Source organism: Chlorocebus sabaeus, chromosome 26, assembly GCF_047675955.1.
Source record: "Chlorocebus sabaeus isolate Y175 chromosome 26, mChlSab1.0.hap1, whole genome shotgun sequence".
Taxonomy (NCBI): Eukaryota; Metazoa; Chordata; class Mammalia; order Primates; family Cercopithecidae; genus Chlorocebus; species Chlorocebus sabaeus.
Genome location: NC_132929.1, coordinates 27,454,234 through 27,480,493, shown reverse-complemented (window position 1 = coordinate 27,480,493; position 26,260 = coordinate 27,454,234). Strand labels below are relative to the sequence as shown.

Sequence of the window (26,260 nt, the reverse complement as noted above, 5' to 3'; positions counted from 1 at the left end):
CTTATCTGTTCTCTCTTTAATGTATACATGTGATCATATTGTTCTCTGGTCCAAAAGCCTTATATAATTCATATTATCCACAACAGGGTTAGGCAAACTACAGTGGGCCAAATTCGGCCTGCTGCCTGTCTTTGTAAATGTTTTATTTGGACACATTCACGTTCATTCATTTATGTACTACCTATGGCTGCTTTTGTGCTGCAATGGCAGAGCTGAGTAATTGCAACAGAAACCCGATGGCTCGCAAAGCTAAAATATTTACTATTTGGCCCTTTACAGAAAAAGTTTGCCCATCCCTGACCTACAAGAGAAAGTCCAATCTTCTCAGCATAAGATACACAGTTCAGAAGCTGGTCCTGACCAGCTAGCTTTCCTATATTATCTCGGGCTGCTCCCCATCACATAGCCTATACTCCAAATAGGCCACAAACTTTAGGCCTCTCTATTCCTTTGCTTATTATGTTCCCTCTCTCTAGAAAAAATGCATTCATTCCCATCTACCTCTATCCTCAACTGAACCTCACATATTCTTCAAGACCTAGCTGAAAATGTCGTATCTTCCCCGAAAATTTCCCTGGTCTCCATTCTCACATCCAGGCAAAATTAATGATTTCCTTAATGATGTTGCCATTATCTTTTTTTTTTTTTTTTTTTTTAAAGAGACAGAGACTTGCTCTGTCAGGCCAGAGTGCAGTGGCGCAGCCTCAAACTCTTAGGTTCAAGTGATCCCTCTTCCTCAGCCTCCTGAGTAGGTAGGACTATAGGCATAAGACATCATGCCCAAACTGTTGTTGCTATTATCTTTATATATACATCCATTATAACCACAGGTTGTATTGTACATTGGTAACTTCAAAACTTAAGGGTGTAACTGAAAATACTGACATAAAATGATAAGAGGGTTTCCTAGAAAATCAGATAGAACAAATTACTATAAAATGACAGTACCATAACTAAAGAAAGTCCGGGTGCAGTGGCTCACACCTGTAATCCCAGCACTTTGGGAAGCCAAGGAGCGAGGATTGCTTAAGTCCAGGAGTTTGAGACGAGCCTGGGCAACATAGTGAGACCCCAATCTCTACAAAAAATAAAAAATTAGCCAGGCTTGATGGCCCATGTCTGTAGGCCCAGCTAGTAGGAGGCTGAGGTGGGAGGATCACTTGAACCCAAGAGGTCCAGGCTGCAGTTAGCCATGATTGCACCACTGCACTCCAGCCTGGGTGAGAGAGTGAGACTCTGTCTTAAAAATAAATAAACAACAAAGAGGGCAATATTTCATCATCCAGTTATTTCCTCTTATTCTTCTCAATGTTCATCAAGATATCTTCTAATTAAAATTTGGCTATTCATGTAACTTCCCTCACTAGATATTAATAAACTGATATTTTGGCTCACATATAACTCTTTTATGATTATGGTTGCTACAGGCCAGTTTTTAAGAGATTAGACACCTACCAGTTGACTGAAATTGTGTCTCAGTAAAGATAAAGCTGTGGGCCATCACCTGAAATCCTATCCAGAGCTACTCCATAAAGACACCCCTCAAACTTACTTCAAACCAACAATGATACTGATTGGAGTTAGTCTTTCACCTGTTTCTCTCACTAGACACTGTAAAGCTCTTGAAGGGCAGAGGATCTCTCGTAGATCTCATTCCTCACTGGATTGCCATCGCGAGGTACAGTACCTGGTAGTACACAGCTAACACAAATTTGATATACTTGAATCATACATCAATCTCTGCTTTCCCTTCTTTGGTAGTTCCCTCTTTCTCCTCCAGCCATGTAATGTCCTCTTGCTCCCAAACTCTAATCCCCTTATCACAACTAAAGGGGGACTGAAAATGAGTTTTTGACACTTGTGTTGATCCTTTGTAGCCCCTTCTTCACCTTTTCTTCCCTATCAACTCATCTGAGCATAGGATTCAGAGTTCTCTGCTGTCTAATCTCCCCCAGTTGAAAATGAAACAAAAATATCTGATCGTCAGTCATCTGATCTCTGAAATTAAATGAAAATCTGATTTTTTTTAGGTAACCAAATGAGTTTGATTAGGAGACACCAGGCCTGAGGTTAACTCCACTTCAGGTGCTGGAGGCCTTCTCTTCAATTGCGCTAGGCTTAAGACTGTGTTATGTTGTCTTTTCCCCATTGGCTTCTCCTAGGATTCCCGGGTGCTGAATCTCCACAACCCACCAGAGAATTTTTTTGCTCTCAAGATTCCCAGATGAATATTTGTTTTTCAATATACTTACTGTTCTTTTGACATATATTTTTGAACATTTCCTACGCCATGAATTATTTGTTCTAGACAACAGGCATAAGCAGTATACAAGACAGACAAGTTCCCTGCCCTATTTTAAAGGTGGCATACAGACAAAAACCAATGAATAAAGGAAGAAGGTAATATGAGACAGCAATAAGTACTATAAGGAAGAAAACTTAAAGCAATGGAGGTGGGGAGGATCAGGAAGGCTAACTTAAGTGGCTCAGAAAGACTGTTCTGAAAGATGACTTTTGAGCTAGGACCTAAGGTCTCTAAGCAGCTATCTCAGCCTAGGACTATGCTAATAGCTGCAATCTAGGTGAGAAATGATGGCAGCTTTGCCTAGAGTTGTGGCTGTGGAGATGGAGAGAAGTAGATAAACGTAGTATGTTTTGGAAACACAGCGGTTGGCTGTAGGGGATAAACACATGAGAGGCTCAAAGGATGACTTCTAAGTCCATTTCAGTTAGTATTTAATAATATTTCTTATTCCACACCTATTTTTTTTTTCCTGAGGAGCTAAACATTGTCCTATGCCACCTATATTTCTAAGCCTGCTTTAAAGAGTTTCTTGGTTGATATTTTCATCATAGTCTGTTTTGAGATCCACATTGTGAATGGTCCTAATATGACAGTTTATGAACAAACCCATAATAATGATAATCAACTAACTAAACAAAATCAATCAATCAGAAGTTACTAAATAAAACATTTGCTGGCTGTCCTTAAACATACAGTCTAAACCAAAGAACATGTCTTTTTGTTAATGCCATTTCTGGTATCATTTTTTGCAAAAGATTGAGTCTAAAAAGTAAAACAAGCAAATAACTTGTCATGCCTTAAAAAAAAAATTTACACAATTGCTGCTGCTTATTTTCTTTCCAAAATCTTCAATGCTTACTGGTCAAACTGCTGAAGAAGAGTCATGAATCTGACACCCAGGAACCATAGTGATGTTTCCCTTACTCTGAGTTCCCTGACCGTCTTTCTTCTCACAGTCCAGTCCTCAGCTTACCTCAGCTGAACATCCCCATGGTTATCACCCCCCCAACAGTCCTTATCCTTACCAATAAGCATGCCCCTCCATAACTCTCAACATCTTTGACCCTGTCTCTCTGGAACTCCTCTGGCAAAACTCCACATCTGATTAAAACTAACTCTTCTGGCCGGGTGCGGTGGCTCACGCCTGTAATCCCAGCACTTTGGGAGGCCGAGGTTGGCAAATTACAAGGTCACGAGTTCAAGACCAGCTTTACCAACATGGTGAAACCCCTGTCTCTCCTATAAATACAAAAGTTAGCTGAGCATGGTGACACATGCCTATAACCCCAGCTAAGGAGGCTGAGGCAGGAGAATCACTTGAACTCAGGAGGCGGAGGTTACAGTGAGCTGAGATCGCACACTGCAGTCCAGCCTGGGCAACAGAGCGATACTCCGTCTCAAACAAACAAACAAACAACCTAACTCTTCCTACTTCTCACCAGCACCGGGGTGGCAGATGAAGCTGGAGAAAAAACACAGGAACTGACTGGCTACATTTAAAATGTATCACCACTAATGTCAAAGAATACTGCCTGATAATTCTAATATTCTAGTATTTCAAATCCTAGTCCAGTCACTATCCTACTCTCTTAGATGACTTTTTTCTACTTCTTTTTTTCTCAAACCTTCAATACTGCCTACCCCTCACTCTCTCTCACTCTGATGACCTTACCTTAATATTTCACTAAGAATACAGAAGCAATCATAAAATAACATCTGAGTTCCCATCATATCTACAAACCTACCACACCTGTACCTATACACTCTACCTTCCCTCTTACTGTTATGGATAAACTGTCCAGTCTCTTACCCAAGGCCAATCTGCCTCTTGGAATCAGATCCCATCCCTGCTCATTTATACAAGGGTTCCAGTATACATTTATACAAAAGCACAACTATCCAGTACTTGTGCTCTTTTTCTACTGGACCATGCCCATTAGCACACAGACTGTAATACATACCTCAAATAAAAGACATACAAACTCTCCTTCTACTTCACATCCCTCTCCAGACACTACCCTACTTCTTGGCTCCACTTTACAGCCAAACTTAAAAGAATTGTCTATATTTGGTACCTCGAGTTCTCTCCCTCTTATTGTCTCAAATATTCTCCCATCTGACTTTCATCCCCACCACTCACTCCACCCAAAGTGATCTTGCCAGCACAGTGCTAAATCCAATTGTCAATTTTTAGTCCTCATCTTTTTTTTTTTTTTTTTTTTTGAGATAGAGTCTCGTTCTGTCACCTAGGCTGACATGCAGTGGTGTGATCTCGGCTCACTGCAACCTCTGCCTCCTGAGTTCAAGCGATTTTCCTTCTTGGGATTACAGGTGTGAGCCACCATGTCTGGCTAATTTTTTTTGTATTTTTAGTAGAGATAGTAGTCTTTACCATCTCCACAGATTCCTTCCACTCTGGTCCAAGCCATCATCTCCTTCTATCTGGGCTATTGCAATAGCCTCCCAACTTCTGAAAGCAGCTTATCGGGAACATACGCCAATAAACACTCCACTGAGTGCCAGTCAATCATAGTCATACTTCTACAGATTATGTTAACCCGCTATGGCCTCAGAAAGTTGGCCAATCCCTGAATTCCACAATTCCCCAAAATAAGAAATTGGCCTGCTCTACTTAGAGAAACTGTCTAGCCAGCACTGCTCTCCCTTATTACAGTAAGCATTAAATTCAGCTTTGCCTTTGCTTCAGATATTGACTGGCAGTCTTATCGTTTCATGCTGAAGAAAACTTTTGGTCATTATATATGTTTACTTTTAAACAAAACTATTTCAATGTTGACACATATTAGATAATAGTAGTTAGGATCAAAATATTCCCTTTGGATGAATATCCATGTAATCTTTTGAAGTAGATACAGTTCACTAGCCAACAATTTCCCAAGTATCTGCTCCAATTTACCTCAATTAGAAAAATTCAAATTGACATTCCCTTTTCTTTTTTGTTTGGACATGGTTCAAAATTAATCTGGAAATAATGTAACAATATGTTATCTCTGGCTGGAGATTTTAACATTCAAAACATCAAAATACTCTTCTATTTAATGTTAAGGTTGAGTTTCATCTCTGCTGGTTTGAGGAACATTCTCTTTGATGGAGAAGGCTGAGGTAAAGACGGTCATCTATGTATTCTTGGGATTGTTGAGGCTGAGTATGAATATCTGTCAGGGACAATGTGGCAGATTCCTCAAAGGCAAGGGAGTTTCAAGAACTCATAAGGTCATATCCTTTTTATAAGTTTATAATTCTAAATAACACTAATTATAAACAAAGAATATATTCAGTGACTGTCTTAGCCCATTTGGGCTGCTATAACAAAATACCACAAATTGGGTAGCTTGTAAACCACAGCAATTTATTTCTCACAATTTCCAGAGGGTGAGAAATCCAAGAAGATGCCAGCAGATTCAGTCAGGTGCGAGCCCACTTTCTGATTCACAGATGGAGCCTTCCAGCTGTGTCCTGAAATGATGGAAATGTAAGGTAGCTCTCTAGGGCCTCTTTTATAAAGGCACGAATCCCACTCATGAGGGCTCTATCCTCACAACCTACTCACCTCTCAAAGGCCCCACCTCCTAATACCATCATATTGGTGATTAGGTTTCAGCATATGAATTTTAGGAAGGTACAGACATTCAAACTGTAGCAGTGCCCACCACGCTCAAAGCACTGTATTGGCAAACATATTTACCTTCTAAAAAAATGCCCATTTTATTGTAGTTGTATATAATGTATATTACTTTGATAGTAAATGGAGGAGGATAGAGATGGGGTCTTGCTTTGCCCAGAATGGTCTCTCGGCTTCAAGTGATCCTCCTGCTTCAGAGCCTCAAAGTGCTGGAATTATAAGCGTTAGCCACCATTACTGGCTAAGACTTTTTTTAAAGAAAATACACTGGATGCTAAATTTATCCTTTTGTTCGGTTCACTGACTCTTCTATACAGTGAAGCCTAAAACACAGTATTTTAATGATTTTTGTGGCGTTTTGGGGATGCTATCGCTTGTTGACTCAGATATTAGCACAGCTCATTGAGATTGCTGCTTTGCACACAGTCGTTTGAAAAAAATAGTGGTTGATTATTCTGTGTAAAAGTCCCACAGAAAATAATCAACCTAAGTATGGGACAAACTATGTAGCCCTGTTTTTCCTGCCATTGCTACTAATGCCATCTTACATTTTAAAAAATGAAATCTATAGATCGCAGAGAAAACAGTTAGAAATCTGAAGGCAGTGCAGAAAAATTTGTTAGGGCTAGAATAAAGGAGATGTAATTAGAAACAGGTCACGGAGGGCTACCTTAAAGTAGAAAGTAGCCAGATCAGTTCTGTGATTACTACAAGAAAATACTTAACAGGTTATTCATATCACCTCAAAAACAATCTTTCAACAAAACCCTGCTGAGAGACTTTGTGGCTCTCTTGTAGGTGCCCCACTTCCTTTTCAGATGAATAGTAGCAAACCAGCTCCCAGTCCTATCCCACCTCCCCTTTTTCTTCTTAGTGGAGCTGCAGCATCAGAGACACAGGGCAAGGTCAAAGAGGAACCAAACCCACTCTGTGCATACCAAACATGGATGCCAAAAGAGCCACACCCTTAGCATATCCAGTTTCTCAGCACCAAATGTTTTTCAGTTTTTAATTTTTTGGTTTGTTTGTTTAATAGACTGGGTAGACTGGGAAATGTTTTTTCCCAGTTGTTGCAAACTCAAAATATCTTTAAAAAGAAATGACATCATATGAACAAGTCTCTGACAGTAATAAGGTTACAGAGGCTGGTTAACTGAAAAAGAGACTTCTACCAGTCCTACTGTGAACAAAACTAAATATGACATGAAGTGGCTTACAGGGAAAGATTTATCAGAGCTCAGCCATCAATCAAAATGCTGAATCCACGCCAAGTGCATAATGGTGAGATTAATCTGAGGGTTTTCTTTCTCTCCCCCAAAGGGAAGTATCACCATGACTCATTCTTCCTCTTGCAAGAATTTTCTTAATCCACCAAGTTAGTAAGCATTGAAGAACACATAAAACCTAAAATAAACTAGGCCAGGTCTAAAAGAAATCATGCTGAGAGCAAGCTGAATGTTATGCAGTGAACAAAAGGTATTATTTTTCCTCAGTTTCAATCCTTCCAAATATCCTGGGCTTCAAACTAGATTTGGTTTTTGTTTGCTTTTTTTTTGAGACAGGGTCTCACTTTGTTAACCAGGCCAGAGTGTAGTGGCACGATCATGGCTCACTGCAGCCTCAAACTCCCGGGCTCAAGCAATCCTCCCACTTCAGCCTCTCGAGTAACTGGGACAATAGGTGCGTGCCACTATGTCTGGCTAATTGTTATTTTTAAATTTTTAAATTTTTTTTTTTGTAGAAATGGGGTTTTACTATGTTGCCCAGACTGGTCTCAAACTCCTGGGCTCAAGTAATCCATCTGCCTCGGCCTCCCAAAGTGCTGGGATTACAGGTGTGAGCCACTGAGCTCAGCCAGTAGTGCATTTCTAAAATTTAATGGAAAAATCTTCAGTCTTAAAAATAGATTAAAAGTTTTTAATTTTAGCTAGATTATATAACTCAAGATCCCTTTCTTTGCTAGAATAAGGAGAACTTTCTGTACCTTCTGACTCCTTGACTGACTACTCTGAAACTCTATAACAAACTGTGACAAACCTATGTAATTAATAGGATTCAATTATCACCAGACGAGGAAAAACAAACAAAACCCAGATGAAACCAAAATTCTTCTCTTGTTTTATTTTTTGAGATAGGGTCTACCACTGTCACCCAGGCTGGACTGACCACAGCTCACTGCGGCCTCGACCTTCCGAACTCAACCGATTCTCCCACCTCAGCTTACTGAATAGCTGGGACCACAAGTGTGTGCCAACCATGTCCAGCTATTTTTTAATTTTTTGTAGAGATGAGGCCTCACTATGTTGCCCAGGCTGGTCTCAACTCCTGAGCTCAAGCGATGCTCCCACCTCAGCCTACCAAAGCACGGAATTACACATGTGAGCCACTGTGCCCGGCTGGAACCAAAATTCTTCAGGAGAGAAAGTCTAGCACTTAACTCCCAGCATCAAACTGAGGGTGAGCAGCTCTATGGATTTAGGGGTTCTGACTTTAATCTCTTCTTAGTTTCCTGGGCTAGATGAAGAATAGCTAAAATATAGTCCTGGTTCTGACAGGTGACTCTTCTACGTCCATGACAAACACAGTAAATCAAACAGCCTTTTTTTCACTGAGCACAGATCCTCCCTCAGTCCTTAGGCAGCTACTACCAGTAGATGAGATTTGGCAAAGGTTGAAACCTATTCATTTTATCCCTGAGCCTGATGGACTCAGGTCTCTGCTAATTCTAATTGTGATTTTAAGGAAACACCATTTAACCCAATTTTGGGGGAAAAAAATACTGATGTGCCTTCATCACTGCCAAGGTGAACAATGTATAAGTAAAAAGGAAAAATATGAAAGCTGAATCATGCTACATATGCACATACAAAAGCTGAAATACTTCAGGAAAGTGACTTGAAAAACCAGAACCAGATAGACTTAAAAAGTGAACAAAGTAAACAATGAAGTCAAGCAGGAGCCAATGTTATTAAGTAGTAGAGGGAAAAAAAGTTACAGTAGTATGACCATATTAATACTTTCCTGAAAACTCACCAAATAAAGCAAAGTTATACAGCTGATTTTCTATTTTCACATTGATTTCCATAATAAAGTTAGACATGTTTCCACAAAAATATGAATTCCCTACATATCAGAAATCATAGGAATGAATGCAAAAAGTTTCAATCACAAAATTAAATATAAATTCTGTCAATGTAGTATGAATACTAAAGTAGCACATTCATTTCTGCCTTGGTCTTTATTTCCTTTTCTTTTATTAAAATAAATTTAAAAGTATTTAACTACTGCCTCTCTTTGTTTTGATTAAATTTTATAACCAAGACTCTCAAGAGGAGAAGAGTACTGAAAGATATTAGAAAAAAGACTTCAGAATAAGAAAAAACAGGTTAGAAAAATGGACTTGGAATTTGGAAAGAGGCCTTTGGGAAACAGGTTTCATAAAGGCTTTAACCGCAGAAGGTGATACTTTACGGAGTTTCAGAGGGTTCTCCTCACACCATCAATCATTGACATCTATTCCTCAAATGTGGCCCACTTTTTTTGGCCCACTTTTTTCTAGTACCTCAAGAAAGTCTACTGGTTAACAAAAGACCTCCAAGGTCCTTCGAAACCTAAATAATCAACTTTTAAAAACAAGTGCTTGAGAATAACTCTGGAAGGATCCACAAGAACCAGAGACAAACTAGTTAGCTGAGGATACAAGTGAGAGGGTTCACTCAGCATTTGCTATACATCCAGGAGGACCCAAGGAGTTTTGTACCATGTGCATTTATTAATTTTATTTTTAATTTAAAGGACAATTCAATCATTTGTTGCAATTTGATGCTGTGTATGAAAAAAAAACAAATATTATCTCTGACTTTAGAATTATGCATGCCACACTCAGGTAATAGCAAGAAATGCTTTGGTAGAAAAAACAAAGAATGATTAGCCATCAAACAGTCCTATTAGAATTTCAGAACATTATTTAAAAAACAAACAAAAAAACTAGCAATCTGTGAAATGAATAACAAAGCTCATTTAAAAAAATATGTAATTATATATTCTCCCAAGTTCCACAGCTTTGGACCAAAGGCCCTATTTAAGTGAAATCCTGAAACTGGGATTGAGGCCAGTTTTGGGGTATGTTTTCTCAAAACCTTTTCCCTAAGGAAACATCAAGAGAAACAACTTTCTAAAGTCCTATGCAGGCTCTTCAAAGCCCTATGTCTCTAAGCCCTGCCCCTTCCCAGGAAAGGTTCTAGGATCTAGAGAAATTTCTGGAACCTCATAAAGAGAAGTAAAAAAATACTGCTTTACTAAGACCTCTGTCACACCAGGCTCTAGACAAGCAAACTGACTCTAAGCTCTTGTTTTCCTGCTCTAACATCTGCATCTTGCCTATAATCACCTAAAACACTGCTTTTAAGATTTTACTCCTTTACTTAGAAACGTTTCTTGTTAGGTGTTTGTAGTTTGACAGTTTCTGGGTGATTTTGATAAAACACCCCTTCCTACTTGCTCTAAGAATCCTCTGCTTTAACCAGGCTAGATTCCTCAGGGCCTCACAGATACCCACACTTCATTTTCACCTGGCTGCCTCATTAGTTTCCCACAATGGTGTCACTTTTCTTAAACAATCCTTTTTACCCCAGGCCCAAATTTCACTTCTCTATCTTATCCGCACACTGCACAATTCAAAGACTAGCTGAAGTCTGTCCTCTCCAAAGCCCTTCCTAGCTCTTCCAACTCTGACTACTCTTTTTCCTCCTCTCAAGGTCAGCAGTGCTCCAGGTGTGGCACACCATCTAGCCCCACTGCTCACCACTGAGTCCTGAGTACGGTGCCCCAGCTGGTATGAATGAATGCTCCTCAATGGACCATGCCTCACTCCTACATGGTGAAGGCATTCATACGCACCTTCAGAGACACGGCACACTTCTGACTTAGAGATACCACTAGAATTACTCTAATCAACTTCAGGGGCCTGGAGATATATCAAGTTTTATTATCACAATTAATTTTCAGATTGAAATAGTAGTAGTAGTTACAATAGGTTTTTCAAGAGATACAAGCCTAAAATTTGCATAATGTATTTTGTACTTCATGAGGGAGGTGGGGAATATAATACTACTCAAAAAGAGATTTGGTAACTCCTGGAGTTAGGGTATAATTCTCATGAGGTGGGATAAAAGCATGAACTCAGCCAACAGTAGGGCAAAAGAGAGCCAATTCTTCAAGAAAATGACACTGCCCCACTACCTTGACCCTAGGCCCTAAATGCAGAAAACCTCATGCCTAATGAGGTTCTATGATATCCAGAATGAATAGCTGAAAAATAACCACCAGGGCACTTGTAAGTAACCACACAGCAGCCACAATCAGCATCCACACAACTCCCCATAAGCAATTTTTGGAACACAAAGAGAAAGGACAAGATGACTTACACACCACAGACAGCACGGACGAGGGCTTGCTAAGAAAAGTAATTTGTTATCATCAAGCTGTATACTTAAAGTTGATGGTATATAAATTATGCCTTGATAAAAGCGTGTTTTGTTTTTTTGTTTTTTTTTGAGATGGAGGCTTGTTCTGTCGCCTAGGCTGGAGTGCGGTGGCGCGATCTCGGCTCACTGCAAGCTCTGCCTCCCAGGTTCACGCCATTCTCCTGCCTCAGCCTCCCGAGTAGCTGGGACTACAGGTGCCCACCACCATGCCCAGCTAATTTTTTTGTATTTTTAGTAGAGATGGGGTTTCACCGTGTTAGCCAGGATGGTCTTGATCTCCTGACCTCGTGATCCGCCCGCCTCGGCCTCCCAAAGTGCTGGGATTATAGGCGTGAGCCACCGCGCCCAGCCGACAAAATTTTTAAAAAAGTAATCTGGTGACATGAGCTAGGGTATTCGCCTATGGAGAAACAGCATGCAGTCCAGTAAAGTGAGGGGAGGTTTTCATTGGCAGTTTCAAGATAGCAGGCACAAAACCTCTGGCACAGAAGTAGAAATGCCTCATGATGTTAAGACAGACAGTTCACGATAAATGATAAGAACTACCACAATATAGCCTTTGGAAAGTACACACAAACATATAATAAAAAGCCAAACCAGGCCGGGCACAGTGGCTCACACCTGTAATCCCAGCACTTTGGGAGGCCAAGGTGGGTGGATCACTTGAGGTCAGGAGTTCGAGACCAGCCTGGCCAACATGGTGAAACTCCATCTCTACTACAAGTATATATAAAAAAATTAGCCAGACATGGTGGCCCATGTCTGTAGTCCCAGCAACTTGGGAGGCTGGGTTAGGAGAATTGTTTGAACACGGGAGGCAGAGGTTGCAGTGAGCCAAGATCGTGCCACTGCACTCCAGCCTGTGTGACAGAATGAGGCTCCATCTCAAAATAATAATTTAAAAAACCCCAAACCATATAAAACTACTGAAATAATGAGAACCATACAGTTAAGTGGGGATTGGGGATAGTTTCAGAGAAAGGAGAAATGGGAGGGGGTGGAGGCAGAAAGAAAAACAAATTAATACTTAAGACTGGTGATAGCTAAAGAAAGCAGAACTGATGAAAGAAGGGAAGTCTTAGAAATCATTGCTATTGGCCAAGAAGCTTGGTTCACGGTCTCCAAGACATAAGGTCTGCTTTGGGATAGGTTCTTTAAATGGGGGCTAAAAGACATTTTTCCTTTAATATCAAATGAGGGAAATCAAGGGAGCCACACACAAGTAAAAGACAATAATGCAGGCAAACAGAGGAGGTTGCTGAGAGCTTAGTAGAAGGACCCAAAACAGGAGTTCAGGATAATATTTCTAAAATTAACACTTATGACAACAACTATCAATTATTATCTTTAGTGATAGAATAAAACTCGTTATATCTTAATTACATCATAGGAAAACATTTATTTCATTTTTTACTTTAGTCTCTCAGAATAAAGGGATCATGTCCCATATCATATTATAATGAAGTGAAAAAGAAAGGCATCAATTTTTGTTTGTATACGTGTTAAAATGCCAGGCACTTTATCGTACACATCTCCTCATAATAACCTTGCAAAACAGTTCTATCTCCAGTTTACAAATGAAGACACTGAGGCTCAGAAAGACTAAGAGCCTGCTCAAGGATATATACGTTTCAATAGCGGATGTGAGATTTGAACCTGACCCTAAAAGCCATACATTTTTACACAATATCACACTTCCTCTAAAAAATACTCAATTTTTGCCATGTTTTTAGTTTTATGATATTAGACACTACACATTAATAGAAGCAAATTAAGTGATATTAGGTGACAGCAAGAAGACACAGCTGGATATAAAAGAGAAGGAAAAGCTACCAACTAACCAAAACACAAAAGTGTGGGACAACTTAATGCAGTTTCTAAGAGCCTATAAACTTCAACAATCTCTGAAGGGAATTCAATAGCACAGTACAATAAATTGTGCAAAGAAAATGAATTCTAAAGTCGGTATTTCCCACATCATTTTGGCCAAATTAAGCAGGGACTCCATTTAAGAAGGGCAGGAGAAATTACTATAATACATCTTATTTTAAAAATGACATTTAAAATAACTTACAAAAAAGATTTTGACTTCTTGCTAACTTTATAACCTTGGGCAAGATACTGAACTATTGTTTTGTCCCTCTGTTTTCTCATCTGTAAAATAAGAATAATACTCAGAGTAACTATCTCATAGGATTGATATGTTAATTTGTTAAATGAGGATAACATATATACATCACTTAGAATAGTACCTAACACAGAGCACGTGATCAATAGTCAATATTATCTTCATTAAATATTATCTTCATTTTTAAGGAACACTTCATTAGTTCATGTTAAGTAAATGAGATATTATTCATACTATACTCTGATCCACATAATATAAGCAATTAATTGCAGAGATTGAGAGAGTTGGAGACTAAAGAGAATATAGAAGAGTGAGAGATTGATGTACACAAAGAAAACAATAGAAGAGAGGTGCTAGCCACCACTTTGCCCACACTTCTATCAACATTTATCTCACCAGACCGTAATCAGTTGCGTAAATATCTACCTCCACCATAGATTGTGAGCACTTTGAGGGCAAGGACCTACTTTTACATTATCAGCCCCTAATATAGTGCCTGCAACGTGACAGACACTAAATTAACATAAAATAAAGTAATATAGGGGACTCAGTGAGCATTGAGATCAATGATGTGAGTACTTAGTTTTATCATATCCTAATGGGGCTGGGAGCAGAGTCAGTAAAGTTGTACTGTATTGTCACTCTTTGATTATCAATATTCTACTCCCCTATTCTTTCTGAACTGGGAAACAAATTTCAAAAAGCAATGTTTAAAAAATATTTAATCTGCTATAAATTAGAAAATTTTCAAATGATAACACAAATTTTAGTAATTCATTTTAAGTATTACAAATATTGCTCACTAGAAAAATTAGCCAGGTGTGGTGGTGTACAAATTGTAGTCCCAGCTACTTAGGAGACTGAGGCAGGAGGATCGTTTGAACTCAGGAGTTCAAGGCTGCAGTGAGCTATGATCACACCTGCACTCTAGCCTGGATGACAGAGCGAAAGCCTGTCTCGAAAAAAAAAATTGTTCTGAATTGACTATTATACCTAAAAGTTAATTCTAATGATCAAATGGTCAGTCATAGGAATAAACAGACACTAAATAAGAGAAGACTGAGTGCAGTGGCTCACATCGGTAATCCCAGCAATTTGGGAGGCCAAGGCGGGAGGATTGCTTGAGCCCAGGAGTTTGAGACCAGCCTGGGCAACATAAAAAGACCCCATCTCTATAAAAAATACAAAAAAAAATAGCCAGGCATGGTGGCACGTACCTATAGTTCCAGCTACTTGGGGAGGCTAAGGTGGGAGGATTGTTTGAGCCTGGGAGGCGGAAGTTGCAAGGAGCTATGATCACACCTGCACTCCAGCCTAGACAATAGAGTGAGACCCAGTCTCAAAAACAAAACAAAATGGAAAAAAAAAAGAGAGAGAGAATTACACCTATTTCTTAGCTGTCAATCTGCCAGATGCAGGGAACATACCAAAAAAGAGAAGGTATGGTCACTTCCTTCTGACATCAAAATAAGCATGTTTTGAGATGAACAACCCCAAACCTCCTTGTGTGTGGGAACCCACTCCTTACTCCAGTCCCTGCAAAATATATAGCCAAAGCAACAACATAACAATGTCCCATTTTTCACAGCTGTTTGGTACAGGGGTCACCACCCTCAATCTAACCAGGGTGGACCAAATTCAATTCTTCTCCAGGAATCGGGAAAGCTGGGAGACAAAACTCAAGTTGAGACATAAGGTTATCACCAAGTCTGGAGATACTACCATAACAAGCCAGTCACCTTGAAGCTGAAGCTAAGGGGAAAGCACAGGTCAGTCTGTAGGGAAGAGAATGAAGCAGGGCTGGGGCTAGAGGGAAGAAAGAAAGGAGAGGCACCTGCCTCAGGCACAAGACTTAACAGGGTGCAAAAAGCTCAGCAATCAAGATAAATTACATAGTAATGCATACTACTTTTTTAAAATCGAAATTAATGTCCTAAAATGGAGCAGAGGTACAGAAAGAAGCCCAAGAGAGCCCCACAAGCAGAGAGAGGACAGAGACTTTCAAAGTGTCTGCTCTGGGTTCCAGCTGTAGTCATTTCAGGGACCTCAGTGGCCTTACTATAGTAACGCACTACAACTCCCAGCTCTGCCACCATACCATCTAGCAAGCTAGCTTAAGTGGGTTTGTGTTCCCTGAGACCTAAACACCTTGACTAATATACTCTATTTGGGAAAATGAGACATGCACATAAAGTGCTTTTTTTTTTTTCCCAAGAAAATACATAATTAACTGCCAAAAGAATGGTACTAGCTATTAGTGTACAGAAATTCAGAGACCACTGTGGGTGGTCAGGGAGGGACAGAATTAGCTAGACAGAGAGGGGTGGAGAAGTATATACTAAGCAAAGAGATCAAAGCACAGGCTGAAAAAGGTTGGGGCTGGGAGGGAAGCCAGAGCAAGAAGAAGTAAAGGGAAAGGAGCAATCTTCACACACCCTGTGTCACACAGAAGTAAGTACGCCTCCATGCTCTTCCGCCTGCAGCCCTTACATCACACAGTTCATTACACAGGAAATGTCCTTTTGCACTCTTTCTCATGTTCAAATCCTTTCACATCTTTCAGGGACCAGTTCAAATAACATTTCTGCAGAGGCTCCCCTTGTGTGCTAGACCAGATTCAGGCAGTGAGAGAAGAAAAGAGGAAACAGTTTCTTCTGAGGTAGGAGGGGAGGTTAAGGGGCTTAAAGCAGTGGCAGCTATTCTCTGGTGGAGGGCACACTATATCACTTGGAATGTTGGCCAATGTCTAAGGAAAGCAGAAAGTGAGATGACTTGACAAGGAATAATAATGGGGTTTCAAGAAAAGTGGCAGAGGAAAGGCAAGCATAGAGGGTGTGCTGAAGACTAACAGAAGAGCCCACCTGCACCAAAGGCCTTGCAGAGGTGAAATCCTACACATCTCCCTTGGTCCATTTCTGTGTAGGGTTCTGTAATTTTTCTCCAAGAAACTAAATCTTAGGGACAACAGCAGAAAAACAAAAGGGGGGGGGTGGGTGTGACTTTGAAATCATCACATATTTATTGGTATTTCCAGTGAAATTAGACCCCCAACTCAGCTGGTCTAGCACTCAAGTGGGCATATTAAAGAGGAAAATCAAAAAAAAGAACAGTTCTCTAAGAGTACTAACCTGTGTTAATTACAGCCCACCATGAATGAAAATAAATCTTCGGGTTGTATCATATCTTGTCATGTTTGCCTCAGGGTAAGGGCTGCCTGAATATAAGCCAGACTTATATACATTTGAGGGGCTTCCTCTTTCTTTACTGGTATGCATATCAAGGGAATATTCCTTAACTCATCAAAGTTACACCACCACACCCAGAGAATGAAAATATTTTGTTGGTTGTAATTTTCCACATGGATGGAAATCCCCTACTGTGTAAGTATTACTAATAATATCCTGCTCAAAAGAATTGCTATGCTATGGTTAAGGAAATACAACAATCTTCTTACCTAAAAGTCTCTCTCTATATATATCAAATAATATACATGTATCAGATAATTGCTACTGGTTGTATTCATAAAAACTTTACTGAAAGCTCTAGGAAGTGTTTTTAAACATTACGAGCCTATACTTTAATAAATTCAACTTGCCACCACACGCCCATTCACTCTAACACACCCAGCCCTCATTTTCTTCCAGTGTACCATATTTTTATCCACTTTCTCACAGACACTTCAGGAACTGTGTTCACTTGTATGTACTTATCATGATGTTCATGCTTAGTTATGTCCAGATATGAAACTGTTTACTTGCAGGGGGTTATCATCGCTGTATATGTTAGCTTAGTTTGTAAGTTTGTCTTAGTGTGTTTGTGTTCCTTCCTTAGTGAGTGGGTTCAGGTGTTGAACATATATACCCGAGGGAGTGGATATCTTTATTGCTCAAAAAGGGTGCACAACTGAGGAGGAACCTTTGACTGTATTTCAGTATTTTTCTTTTCTTTTTTTTTTTTTTGAGATGGAGTCTCACTCTGTCACCAAGTTGGAGTGCAGTGGCGTGATCCTGGATCACTACAACTTCCACTTCCTGGGTTCAAGCAATTCTCCTGCCTCAGCCTCCCAGTGTGCCAACATGCCTGGCTAATTTTTGTATTTTTAGTAGAGATGAAGTTTCAGCATGTTGGCCAGGATGGTCTCAATCTCCTGACCTCGTGATCCACCTGCCTCAGCTTCCCAAAGTGCTGGGATTATAGGCGTGAAAACGAACTCTTGAGAGTAGTATAAGGGTGAAAGAAGCCAGTCACAAAATACAACATATTATATGATCCCATTTATATGAGATGTCCAGAATAGACAAATCTTAAGAGAGAGTAGATTAGTGGTTGCCTAGGGCTGGGCGGGGGAGACAAGGGGAGAATTGGGAGGAAGTAGGTGGCAACTGCTAATGGTAAGGGGTTTATTTTTGGTGTGATGAAAATGTTCCAAAATGGTGGCGATGGTTCTACAATTCTGAATGTACCAAAATCCACTGAACTGTACACTTTAAATGGGTGAATTGTATGGTGTGTGAATTATATCTCACTAAAGCTGTTATATATTAGAGAAAGGGGGAAGGAATGAATAAGAAAACCAAAGTTGTCCTGCATTTCCACAGAAGGGTAATCCTGTCTTTGAAAATCTTAGCTTTTTTCTGCTTCTATTTTAGTTAAGCTTTAGGATTCAAGACTCCTCACTGGTAAGTCCCCAGTTGTCTTTTCTCCATCTCTAATATTTGTCTTCACTAACAAGGGTGATCTACCTAAGGGAGACAGCATTCACTAGTTACAACTCAATCTCTGAACAAAAAACAACATGCACACTATGATTACAATCATATAAAAATATGTATGTGCAAGAATAAGGCCTGGAAAAAAATGAGGAAAAGTAAAAATAGCTACATAAGAATAATGAGGTTGGGGTGATATTCTTTCTAAAATAATGTTATCAATGTATTGTATTATCAGCAAATAAACTTAGAAGAAAAGAAATAACCAAACTGTCTCCCTAAAAATTGTTCCAAGGCAAACTCAGGAATTGCATCACGAAGGATTGGAATAGACAATGGAGTAGAAACATGTAAACTAAGGCTGTGTGTGGTGGCTCACGCCTGTAATCCCAGCACTTTGGGAGGCCAAGGTGAGCAGATTGTTTGAGCTCAGGAGTTCAAGGACAGCCTGGGAAACATGATGAAACTCCATCTCTACTAAACATACAAAAATTAGCCATGTGTGGTGGTGCATGCCTGTAGTCCCAGCTATTAATACTTGGGAGGCTGAGGCTGAAGGACTGCTTGAGTCCAGGAGGCCACAGTGAGCCAAGATCACACTACTGCACTCCAAACTGGGTGACAAATTGAGACTTTGTCTCAAAACAAAACAAAACAGAAAAAGATGGAAACTAAAACACATGGCTTATATATATTTGCATCTATTTAGATCAAGCCAATAAACCAGAAAATATTAAGCTCCTTATAGCTTGCTATGTTCGAGTCCTAGGTGATCTCTCCAGGCTTACATCTCCTTCATTCTAAACATCTGCCTATTTTATAAGGAACATGCAATTGCTCCTAAAATGAGGTTGTCTCCATTAATTCAACCCACAGAAAAGCCATTTAAAATTCAAATTCATACTTAACATTCTTCCATCGGGAAATATATGGTAACTAGCCCTGGATCAATCTCAGTCAAGTCCCAATCTGGAAGAGGAGCATAAAAATTTTATTTTTAAGATTAGGGTCCATGCTTAAGAAACTGAGAATATAAGCACAACTAAAATGCAAAGTAGCTCAGCTGATGAGCTAAGATGCCAAGTCAATCTAATGGAGAAAAACAAACAAAAAAGAGGTTTGTTTTGTTTTGTCTTGAGACAGGGTCTTACTCTGTCACTCAGGCTGGAGTGCAGTGGCACGATAACAGCTCACTGCAGGCTCCACCTCCCTCAGATGATCTGCCTGCCTCAGCCCCCCAGGCAGCTGGGACTATAGGTGCATGCCAGTACTCCTGGCTAATTTTTGTATTTTTAGTAGAAATGGTGTTTTGTCATGTTGCCCAGGCTTGTCTGAAACTCCTAGGCTCAAATGATCTGCCTGCCTTGGTCTCCCAAAGTGCTGGGATTACAGGTGTGAGCCACCACTCCTGGCCGAGAAAAGAAAGTTTTTCTTTTTTTCTTTTCTTTTTTTTTTTTTTTGAGACGGAGTCTGGCTCTGTCACCCAGGCTGGAGTGCAGTGGCGCAATCTCGGCTCACTGCAAGCTCCGCCTCCCGGGTTCACGCCCTTCTCCTGCCTCAGCCTCCCGAGTAGCTGGGACTACAGGCGCCCGCCACTGCACCCGGCTAATTTTTTTCTATTTTTCACTAGAGACGGGGTTTCACCGTGGTCTCGATCTCCTGACCTTGTGATCCGCCCGCCTCGGCCTCCCGAAGTGCTGGGATTACAGGCGTGAGCCACCGCGCCCGGCCCAGGAAAGTTTTTCTTAAACCTATGTTTAAAGTTTTCTTAAACCTATGTTGCTGGAACAACTGGATATCCAGGGGGAAAATGAACCCAAACCCCTATCTTAATTATAACACAATAATAATTACTTTGAGATCAATCACAGACCCAAATGAAAAACTTAGAAAAATAAAGCTTCTAGAAGAAAAAGCTTTCTTTGCAATCCTGGGCACAGGTAAAAATTTATTGGTCAGGACAAAAAACACTAGCCATAATACAAAAAATTGATAAAACAGACTATAAAAATTAAAAATTTCTGCTCATCACAATATCATTGAGGAAGTAGACAAGGGACAGACTGTGTAAAAAAAAATGCCAACACATCTATCTACATACATGACAAAGAACTTGTACCTTGAATATATAAAGAGCTCCTACAAACAATAAAAAGATGAATGACCCAATGAAAGACTAGGTAAGACTTGAACAAACAATTCACAAAAAAAGATGCTGCATAGCCAATTAACATATGATAAAGCACTCAACATTCTTAATCATCAGAAAAATGTAAATTAAAACCATAATGAGGTACAACCATACATCCTGTACTATGACTAACATTGAAAAGGCTGACAACACTAAACATTGGCAACACTAAAAATATGGAGCAAGTAGAACTCCTGTGTATAAATCACTTTGGAGAACTGTTTGGCAGATTTTTTTTTTTTTTTTTTTTTTTTTGAGACGGAGTCTCGCTCTGCCGCCCATGCTGGAGTGCAGTGGCCGGATCTCAGCTCACTGCAAGCTCCGCCTCCCGGGTTCACGCCCTTCTCCTGCCTCAGCCTCCCGAGTAGCTGGGACTACAGGCGCCCGCCACCGCACCTGGCTAGGTTTTTGTATTTTTTAGTAGAGACGGGATTTCACCGTGTTAGCCAGGATGGTCTCGATCTCATGACCTCATGATCCGCCCGTCTCGGCCTCCCAAAGTGCTGGGATTACAGGCTTGAGCCACCGCGCCCAGCCGCAGATTTTTAATAAAGTTAAACATACACATACCATATGACTCAATAACTCCATTCCTAGGTATTTATCAAGAAACTTGTAGGCCGGGTGCAGTGGCTCACGCCTGTAATCCCAGCACTTTGGGAGGCCAAGGCGGGTGGATCACGAGGTCAGGAGATCGAGATCATCCTGGCTAACACAGTGAAACCCCGTCTCTACTAAAAAAAAATAGAAAAAATTAGCCAGGTGTGGTGGCGGGTGCCTGTGGTCCCAGCTACTTGGGAGGCTGAGGCAGAAGAATGGCCTCAACCTGGGAGGCAGAAGTTGCAGTGAGCCGAGATCGCGCCACTGCACTCCATCCTGGGCCACAGAGAAAGACTCCGTCTCCAAAAAAAAAAAAAAGAAAGAAAGAAAGAAAAGAAAAAGAAACTTGTAAAAGAATGTTCATAACAACTTTATTCCAAACATCCATCAAGGAGAAAACATAAATTGGTGTATATTCGTACAATGGAATACTATTCAACAACTTAAAAGGACAAACCACTGACACTTGCCAACAACACAGATGAATCTTTCTTACATGAAAGAAACCAAACACAAAAAGGCACATGCTGTATGACTCCATTTATGTGAAGTCCAAGACCAGTCAAAAAAACTCTGTAGTGTCAGAAATCTATGGAGTCAGGAAGTGATTGCCTTTGGAGGAAGGTGGGTGAGGGAACTTTCTGGGGTGACTTAAAAAAAATGTTTTCTGGCCGGGCGCGGTGGCTCACGCCTGTAATCCTAGCACTTTGGGAGGCAGAGGCAGGTGGATCACGAGGTCAGGAGATCGAGACCATCCTGGCTAACAGCATGAAACCCCGTCTCTACTAAAAATACAAAAAAATTAGCCAGGTGTGGTGGCGTGCGCCTGTAGTCCCAGCTACTCGGGAGGTTGAGGCAGGAGAATGGTGTGAACCTGGGAGGCAGAGCTTGCAGTGAGCCGAGATCACGCCACTGCACTCCAGCCTGGGCTACAAAGAGAGACTGTCTCAAAAAAAAAAAAGTTTTCTGTCTTATTTTGGTAGAAGTTACAGTGTAGAAAATTGTCAGAACTCCTTGAACTAGATATCATGTGCATTTTATTGAATGTCAATTACACATCAATAAAATACAAAGTAGCATTCTGCCTCAAGATACACACTAACAATTTTGTTTCAAATGAAACTCCTCAAGACTACACAAATGCATTTTCAGTTACACAGCATTTTCAATCATGTGCCACTCTGATTTATTCACACTTCTATTCTTTCATCATTGTAAATAAGCTAATGGATTACAGACACATATAGATACAAGAATGTAAGTTCACATATATAATTTTCTATAAACACCAAATTAAATTTGATTGTTTACAATTTAAACAAGAACTTAATGGACCAGTTATAGGCCCAGTAGAATTTTCTATTGTCTATACCATTTTTCTCTCCATATATTTGTGATTTTAAAGGATCTGACATAAAACTGCATGTAAATCAAATGTCAGCAAGGACTATCAATGACCAAGGGATGATAGCACTTTAGCCATACAGCCTAGAGAATAATGCCCTCCTTATCTATTCTAATCGAGAGAGCTCACGCATATTAAATTTAAGAGCAACTGAAAAGCTATAACACAGCCTAAATATCAGTATACATCAGACTGACACCAGAAAACCTTACTAAAAGTCTTTTTTCCCTCTACTGTTTACTGGATCCTCCTCTTTATCTTTCTCTCTCCCTCTATCCAGGTATATTTTTATCCCCACAGCCTCTCATCCTCCCTATGATATTGCTCAGATCTAACTGATTTTCTCTTTTGTTTTAGTTTTTGAGACAGGGTCTTGCTATGTTGCCCAGGCTGTCCTGGAACTCTTGGACTCAAGTGATACTCCTGCCTCAACCTCCCAATTGGCTGGTACTACAGAAGTGTGCCACCACATCCGGTTCTAATTATGTTCATGTTTCTGGCTCATCTAAGGTTCCAAATAAAATAAATTTACAGAATTGCACTATATGTAGATATATGTCACGTACGCTCAAACAGTATAGACAGTATAGCCTGGGGAAAGAGATGACCAGTGAATGGAAAAAAATAGTGACTTTATTTGTTCCCCACTCCTACAACTGGAAAAGATCTCTCCTAAATATCTACTACCTTTTTACTCCCTAGAGGTGGCTCTTACAAGTGCTGTGGACTACACATAAGTACATCTGCCTAATCCCAAAGAGAATAAGGTCCTAGACAGGAACCATGTCATTCATATTTTTATATATATATAATTTTTTTTTCTTTTTTTAGAGAGACAGGGTCTTACTCTGTCACACAGGCTGGAGTGCAGTGGCACAATCATTGTCTCTCACTGTAATCTCAAACTCCTGGGCTCAAGCAATCCTCCTGCCTCAGCCTCCTGAGTAGCCAGGACTCCAAGCATCACCACTACACCCAGCTAATTTATTTTATTTTGTAGAGACAGGGTCTTGCTATGTTGCCCAGACTGGTTTCAAACACCTGGGTTCAAGCAATCCTCCCACCTTGGCCTCCCAAAGTGCTAGGATTACAGGTGTGAGCCACCAAGCCCGGCCCTGGCCTCATGTCTTACACATATTCACCGAGAGCCTAAAACACTACTTTGTACAGAATGGGGCAAGACACATACTTGAATTCATGAACTGCCAAATTAATGTGAGTGAAAACAAGGAAGGAAGAGGAGGAGAGGAAAAAAAAAGCAAAGAGAAAAAAGACAAACTAGCAAAGGAAAGGAAAAGGAAAGAAAGAGAAAAACTTATGAAGACAATTGTTCTTGTTAGAGTTAATAGGATTACAGTATTTAAAAAAACCGAGAGTTGAAAAAGCCATCAATTATGTATCTAATATCAGTTATCAGTATCAGTATTTAAATTGCCATTAAAAACACCTTAAAATATCTCTAAAATTACCTCCCCACACTTGACATTCAAAGTGTGGTCTCTGACAGCATTATCTATCAGACATACAGACTTTGGGCTCTACTTCAAGCTTACAATATCCTGGGTGACTTACGCATGTTAAAGTTTGAAAAGACTGCCCTCCACCATTCAGGGCCTTTCTGTCATACCAAACCTGTTTTGTTTCAATGGGCCAGTAATTACGAACGAAAAATCTTTGAATGGGATTTGACCTGTACGTATTTAACTTCAGATGAAGTTATTAATTACAGTGTAGGTGAGCATATTGGATATACCACAAAATTTAGGAATTAGTCATAAAAAATACATGATTAAATAAAATTGAACAGTAGGTCTACAGCATTCTCAAGAACTCATGTTTGCTCTTTCTCATGGCTAGCATAGGGCTTGAAATTCCTATGGCCAGTGTTTCCTGAATGAGTACAATAAATGAACTTTTAAAAAACAGAGATATTTAGGGGCAGAATAATTTTGGGGGTCATCTGGTCCAACAACCTAATTTTAAAGATTAGCAAACTAGAATTTCTGCGAGTTGCAAAAGCAAAGAAAGCTCAAAGAGCTAAAATATATTTGGACATTTTAATTAGTTTTGTTCCTTTCGTAGGAATGTGTAAGAAAGGGGACTGTAATATTATAACTGCTGACTCTGACAGGTGAAAAGGTGCCTAGGAAGAAGAAACTAGCAAGAGTAAATAAGCCTTGGTAAAGCTATTTTTCCAAGCCTAATATATTTTTGACGGGCCAATTAATTAATCAATTTAATCTGCCAAAAAAATTAATCTGAAGGTTTCTCAGAAAAGGACACATGAGCTGCATGAAAATGTTACAAACCAAGGAAGACTGCACATAACTAACTTAAATCTCCACAGGCTTATTTCCTGTTGAAGTATGGCCTCCTGGGGTAAGTTTTACTGCAGTGTTCATTGCCAGATGACTTTTGGTTTTAACAGAGGCCAAGGGCAAGTTGGAAATGCGATTCTTAACTAAACATTAAAAAGAAAGAAAGACTGTGGCTGTTTTCCATTTCTGTTTGCAATCAGAATGCAGGCTTGCGGAGGAAACACACCACCCGCTGCAAGCAAAAATATAACGACCCAGTCACGTCCTCAAAACAAACTAACACACAAACTTCCCAGCCGGATCCAGCTGTGCTGCCTGGGAGCTAGGAACTTAATTCTAAGAGCAGACAGATCAAACCGGTGAATGCAAGGGCAGCCACATTTCAATCACAAAAAGGGTGTGCCCTAAGTTTTGGCTCCCCTACTCCGCCGCCCCAACTTTTAAAAAGCTGAAGCCTTTGAAGGAGGCTTGGTGCTATCGTGTCCCGGCGATGCTGGGTGGGGTGCAGGGAGCCAGCTTGGCCGCGGCTCCGCGGGAGGGGAGGGGGCCGGTCCTGAACCCGGGCGCCCGGGCCGCGGGTGATTCACCGGGAACGCCGGGTTCGCGCGCCTCGACCGGCGGGAGACGCCCAGAGCGCCCCACGCCCCTGGCCCGGGCCGTTCGCGGAGAAGCAACCCCCGTGTGCCCCCGCTCCCCTAGACGGACCCGTCGGGAAGGAGCCGCTAGTCGGGCGGCCGGCGGGCAGCAAGCTCTCCCTCCTCAGCCACCATGGCCGGTGCGACTCCCAGCCCGCGCCCGCAGACGGACTTCCTGGAAAGCACCGGGCTGGGCTTACCTGACTGGCGCCCGCAGGGGCCGCCGACTTCTTCACAGATCCACGGAAACTGCCGGCCGCAAGCCTAGGCTCGGTTCCCAGCACCCGCCCGTCCGCCCGCGTCGGCCTCCCAAGGAGTTGCCTGACCCACCCGCCAGCAGCTCCCTCACTCGACCGCCCTGTCGGTGCGGCTGGTTCCTCCTCCGCCTCCGACGCGCGTGCGCACTCCCATGCCGCAGGGTATCCTGGGAGTTGTAGTTCCAGCGAGGAGGGCGAGGCTCAGCGCGGACTCCGGTCTTTACAATGGACAGAACGTAGGAAGGGGACTGCGAATACCAACCCTTATCCCAGTCTAAGACAATGTTCTCTACCCCTGGAAGTACCTACTGTGGACTCCCCCGAAGCTGGAAATAGTATCTAGAGGCTCTTCGGTATAGATTTCCTTTTTACTTTGACCTTTTGTAAAGAAGCACACACAGCACGGCTTGCACTGTAGTCTTGGTTGTTAATGGGAGGACATGACATTGAGCCCTTTAAACTGGCCATGACAGAGTTATAGAAAAGTAAAGGAATAAAATCTAAACCCCAAGAGAGGCATAAATCATGCGAATGTCACCTCCAGGGTGTGGTGACCCTAGTGGTTTTCTTAGGTATGCAACCA

At 40.9% G+C, this 26,260-nt stretch overlaps 1 protein-coding gene across 2 annotated transcripts in view; it reads right to left on the bottom strand.

The window, feature by feature from the left end:
* TMOD3 (tropomodulin 3) overlaps nucleotides 1-25,803 on the bottom strand; it is an 81,953-nt gene extending 56,150 nt beyond the window's left edge. Inside the window, exons 1-2 of one of the 2 annotated variants that reach the window (XM_038009984.2) lie at nucleotides 25,621-25,803; nucleotides 5,687-5,782 (exon numbers count right to left, since the gene is read on the bottom strand). The gene's annotated coding sequence lies outside the window, so the exon portion shown is untranslated. The remainder of the gene's footprint in view (nucleotides 1-5,686; nucleotides 5,783-25,620) is intronic. The other variant, XM_008016593.3, reaches the window with a different exon arrangement.
* Nucleotides 25,804-26,260: the final 457 nt, after the last annotated feature.